Genomic DNA, 5,888 nt, shown 5'->3' with positions numbered 1-5,888 from the left:
CCCGCGGGTTCGAGACCCACCTGGGCAGCAAGACCTTATCTCTACAATAAATCAAAAAAAATCAGCCGGGTGTGGTAGCGCGCGCCTGTAATTCTGGCTACTCGGAAGGGTGAGGCGGAAGGATCGCCGTAGCCCAGTAGGTCGAGGCTGCGGTGGCCGAGAGCGGCCACTGCACTCCAGTCTGGGCGACAGAGTGAGACTCCAACTCAAAAAAAAAAAAAAAATAAAAGGTGGTACATATACACGATGGAATATTGCACAGCCATAAAGACAAAATTAACTTCGCAGCAACTTAGATGAATTTAGAGTTCGTAGTACTCAATGATCTATTACAGAAACAAAGAACAGAGTACCATATATTCTCACTCATAAGCGGACCCTGGACAATTATCATAATACTACAAGAAACGGATTGGCAGTAGTGGGAAACTGCTGGGGGGTAGGGCGGCACACTTCATCAATAAGGGTACCTGATCTCAAACCAGGTGAAGTGGAGACCAAAGTGAAGACCAAACTTTACCTGTACGATGACCATTTGTATACCTAACCCTGAACTGTACCCCATATCTTTAAAATAAAAATAAATAAAATAAAACCTCGGTTTCCCACGATCCTACTCTTAATCTCTCTCTTTTCAATTCACACATTCTCCTTGGGTGATATCACATCTCAGTTTCAACTACTACAGAAATTATAGTAACTCCCAAATCTCTACCCGACTTCTCCCCAAATTTCAGATTCCAAGATTCAGTTCTGTATCAGGTGTACCTCTTGGGCTGTCTACTCCAGCTCAGCTCTACTCAATCTAACTGGCCACTCTAATTCAACCCTTCTCCAAATCCACTCTTCTTCCTCTATTACCACGGTTGGTAGCCTGTATCATCGCCTCATCAGAAACATACAAGCCACCCTTAGCACTCATCTGCCCCCCAAACCCTAAAGCCTGTCTCTCGCCAGACCCAACACAACAGCCTATTCACAAATATACCTCATCCAATCATCTCTCCCCAGATCCAACCTCACTCTGTTGTCACCCTTCATTCAACAAATACATGGAACACCTACTTTGTGCCAGGCCCAATTCTAGGGATTCACAGACCTACCAAGAGCAAATCCTTGCTCTCACAGAACTTACAAGCTATAGCCTGAGGTCAACCCGACAAAACAAACTTGTCCTCATCATGTTCCTGCTTTAAAATCCTGCAACAGGCCAGGCACAGTGGTGCACACCTCTAATCCCAGTTACTCAGGAGGCTGAGGTAGGAGGACCCCTTGAGCCTTAGGAGTTTGAGGCTATAGTGTGCTCTGTTTGTGTCTGTGAGCACAGTCATTGCACATCAGCCTGGGCAAAGTAGTAAAACCCCATCTCTAAAAAAAATGCAAATAAAATCCTTCAACAGCTCTCTCATCACATATAGCAAAAGGTGAAGCTTCTAGAGTTGACTGGCCCACTGGTAAAGCACAGGCTCCAGAATCAGATAGATCAGGCCAGGTGCAGTGGCTCACACCTATAATCTCAGCACTTTGGGAGGCTGAGGTGAGAGAAGACTGCCTGAGTCTATGGGTTCGAGACCAGCCTGGGTAACTTGGCGAGACCTCATCTCTACAATAAATCAAAAATTAGAGGGGCGTGGTAGCATGCGCCTGTAGTTCCAGCTACTTGGAAGGCTGAGGTGGAAGGATCGCCGGAGCCCAGCAGGTCAAGGCTGCGGTGGCTGGGAGTGGCCAATGCACTCCAGTCTGGGTAACAGAGTGAGATTCTGACTCAAAAAAAAAAAAAAAATCAGGCCTGGATTCAAATTCTTACATTGTAAACTGGGGCAAATTACCTCCTGATCTGAGCCTGGGTTCCCTCACTTTTTGAAGGACACAGATGTCTTCCCCTTTGAGGTGTTTGCTAGATTGGAGACAATTTATGAAAGTGCCTGGCAGAGTAGGTGCTCACTGGCCTGGCATACAAGGCCCACACAATCTGGTCTGTCTCACTACCTGACCACACTGACACTATGTGGAGTTATTCATAGTTATATATACCCAATTCCCACACTCTGCAAGCACTTTCTCTTTCACACTCAGGCTCTCCTGTTATTTGTCAATGGCTCCTGCTGAAGTCTTCTGTGACAGGCCTGATCCTACTCAAGCTCCAAGAATCAGCTCAGAAAACACTTTCCTCCAGGAAGTCTTCCCTGATGCCAGGCAGAGTTAAATGACTCTTTTCAATGTCCCCATTGTTCCACAACACATATAATTATCTTCCAAACCAAAACAGTTGAGAGTGAAAGGAGGAATTATTCATAATTACACCTGGGCAATAGGTGGGAACCAGGATAGCTGTTGACCATTTATACATCTATGATATCACTTATCATGCCTATAGTAAAATTCTGTTCATGTGTCTGGACCCTCTCCATCCCCAGAAGACCATAACTTATCAGGGGCAAACTCAAGGACCGAACTAAGAGTCAAAATAGGCAGTGCTTACTTGAACAAACCTACAATAAACCCTGGTTCAAGCTACTAATGTTCACTGCCACAAATATCATTTCTTTGACACTAATTAAATGTTAGCTGAGGTAGGAAATCTTTGTAGAATAGTTTTTAAATTTTTTTTAAAAGCATGACTCTGAAAAATTAGCTACCAAATATTTAAACAGTAGTTAGAAAGACCCTGAGAATTTAAGACAGAGGAAACAAAATCTCTAAAGGGAAGTTGCAGCAAGATACCAAAATATTCACTTTTATTAAAACTGTTTATGTCTCCAGCTTTTGGTGTAAGAACAAGTCAGCAGTGTTCTATTCCCAGTCTCTTTCTAGACAGTACATTTTTTTAAAAGAAAGAAAAAAGTATCTTTTTTCCTACTTCAAAGGGGAAAAAATGTTTGATGTAAGAATGGTCAGTCATGAATTAAAGTAAAAGATAAAGCATGCACAAAAGACCTTCTCAAAGCCAGGGAGAATCCTATTTAAGGAAACCCAATTTAAAGGGAAATCCCCTGGCTATTTCTTCCAAACAAATTGTTCCTAACAAGCAGGAAGATTTATACCCACCCAACCCCCTAAAGTCTACTTTTTTTTTTTTTTTTGAGTTGGAGTCTCCCTCTGTCGCCCAGGCTGGAGTGCAGTGGCATGTATATGGCCACTGCAGCCTGGACCTGCTGGGCTCAGGCGATCCTTCCGCCTCAGCTTCCAAGTAGCTGGAACTACAGGCGCATGCTACCTCGCCCGGCTAATTTTTTTATTTATTGTAGAGATGAGGTCTCGCCAAGTTGCCCAGGCAGGTCTCGAACCAGCGGGTTCAGGCAGTCCACTCACCTCAGCCTCCCAAAGGTGCGGGATTACAGGCTGAGCCACCTATGAAATATTTTTTACTTTTTTAAAAAACATTTGCTAAAAATATAAAAAATAAAAAGCAAACAACAATATGCTTTTTACCAGAGGATGGGTAAGACATAAGGATACAAAAAAACTGAAAGTTAAAGGGTTGAAAAATACAGCATGAGCCAGGCAGATGTAGTGGCTCACACTTATAATCTTAGCACTTTGAGAAGCAGAGGCAAGAGGACTGCCTGAGCGCCTGGATTTAAGACCAGTCTGGGCAACTTGATGAGACCTCGTCTCTACAATAAATCAAAAAATTAGCACAGGCACACCTGTGGTTCCAGCTACCTGAATGGCTGAGGAGAAGGATTGCCTGAGCCCAACAGTCGAGGCTGTGGTGGCCACGAGCATGACACTGCACTCCAGCCTGGGCAACAGAGTGAGACTCCAACTCAAAAAAAAAAAAAAAAATACAGCATGGAAAAACTCTAACTAAAAGAAAGCTGTTATAGCTATAACAGTATAACAGATAGTAATGGTATAGCTATCATAGCTTTATTTACTTTTATTATTTTTCAGAGACAGGGTCTTGCTCTATCACCCAGACTGGCATGCAGTGGCACAATCAGAGCTCACCTTAGCCTCTTGGGCTCTAGTGATCCTCCCACCTCAGCCTCTCAAACAGCTGTGACTATAGGCGCACAACATCACACCTGGCTAATTTCTAAAATCATTTGTAGAGAAGGTTCTCCTTTTGTTACTCAAGCTGGTCTTGAACTCCTGGCCTCCAGCAATCCTCCCACCTCAGCATCCCAAAGTACTAGGATGACAGGCATGAGCCACCAATTTTGGCCTAAATTTTATTTTTTTTTGAGTCGGCATTGCACTGTCACCCAAGCTGGAGTGCAGTGGCACGCTGATGGCCACTGCAGCCTTGACCTGCTGGGCTCAGGCGATCCTTCTGCCTCAGCCTTCCAAGTAGCTGGAACTATACAGGTGTGAACCATCACACCTGGCTAATTTTTTGGTTTATTGTAGAGATGAGGTCTTGCTGAGTTTTCCAGACTGGTCTCGAACCCATGGGCTCAGGCAGTCCTCTCACCTCTGCCTCCCAAAATTCTGGGATTATAGGCATGAGCCACTGCACCCAGCAAATATTTTTAAATATACAGAAGGTGCCCCAAAATGTATACACATTTTAAGCGATGTTATCTATGTATTACTTTTTGAAGTTGAAGTAAATTACGGTAGCAATGTGTATTCACTAAACTCCGCTTCCACCATTTTCTTTGACTGCACTGCCTGTCACATGGTGATGATAGTACTCATTTGATTAGTGCCATCTTTTGAATGAATGTCATACTTAAAATGTGTATGCTTTTGTTGGCACACCCTTTATATTAAGAGCTAAGCTTTCCTCTCAAGGCATTAGGAGGAAAAAAAAAGTAAATTGAAACCCAAATAAAGTAGAAAGAAGGAGATCATAAAAATTAGATCAGATGCCTGATAAGATGGCTCAAACCTGTAATCTCAGCACTTAGGGAAGCTAAACTGGGAGGAGTACTTGAGGCCAGAAGTTTGAGACCAGCCTAGGTCCCATCTCTACAGAAAAAATAAAAATATGATCAGGTGTGGAAGCTCATCCTTGTAATCCTAGGACTTCGGAAGGCTGAGGCTGGAGAATGGCTTGAGCCCAGGAGTTTGAGACCAGCCTGGGCAATGTAGCTAGATCTTGTCTCTAGAGAAAAATTTTAAAATTAGCTACGTATGGTGGTGTGTACTTATAGTCCCAGCTACTTGGGAGGCTAAGGTGGAAGGATCACCTGAACCCAGAAGGTCCAGACTGTGGTGATCTGTGTTCATACCACTGCACTCCAGCCTGGGTGACCCGGAGTGAGACCCAAATTTTTTAATTTGACTCAAAAAATAAAATTAAATAAACATTTAAAAATTAGCCAAGCATGGTGTCATGCACCTGTAGTCCTAGCCACTCCAGAGACTGAGGTGGGAGAATTGCTTGAGCCCAGAGAGTCACAGCCTGCAGTGAGCTGTGACAGTGCCACTGCACTCCAGCCTGGGCGACAGAGCAAGATCTTGTCTCTAAACAGAAAAAATTGGGTCAGAAATTAATAAAATGGGAATGAAATACAACAGAGAGAATCAAACCCAAAACCTTTTTCTTTTAACAGACTTGTGAGATTTAAATAAAAAGGAAGCCAGGCTCGGTGGCTCAGCCTGTAATCCCAGCACTTTGGGAGGCTGCAGCAAATGGATTGCCTGAGTCCGTGAGTTTGAGACCAGCCTGGGCAACTTGGTGAGACCTTGTTACTACAATAAATAAAAAATTAGCCAGGCGTGGTAGTGTATGCTCCAGCTACTTGGAAAGCTGAGGCAGAAGGATCGCTCAAGCCCAGCAGATTGGCACTGGGATGGCCATGAGTGTGCTACTGCACTCCAGCCTGGGTGACAGAGTGAGACTCCAACTAAAAAATAAATAAGTAAATTTTAACTATTTATTTATTTTATTTATTTATTTTTTTTTGAGTCGGAGTCTCACTCTGTCGCCCAGA

This window comes from Carlito syrichta, unplaced genomic scaffold, assembly GCF_000164805.1.
Source record: "Carlito syrichta isolate Samal-C Ts95f unplaced genomic scaffold, Tarsius_syrichta-2.0.1 Scaffold316469, whole genome shotgun sequence".
Lineage (NCBI taxonomy): Eukaryota > Metazoa > Chordata > Mammalia > Primates > Tarsiidae > Carlito > Carlito syrichta.
This window is presented reverse-complemented; position numbering follows the sequence as displayed.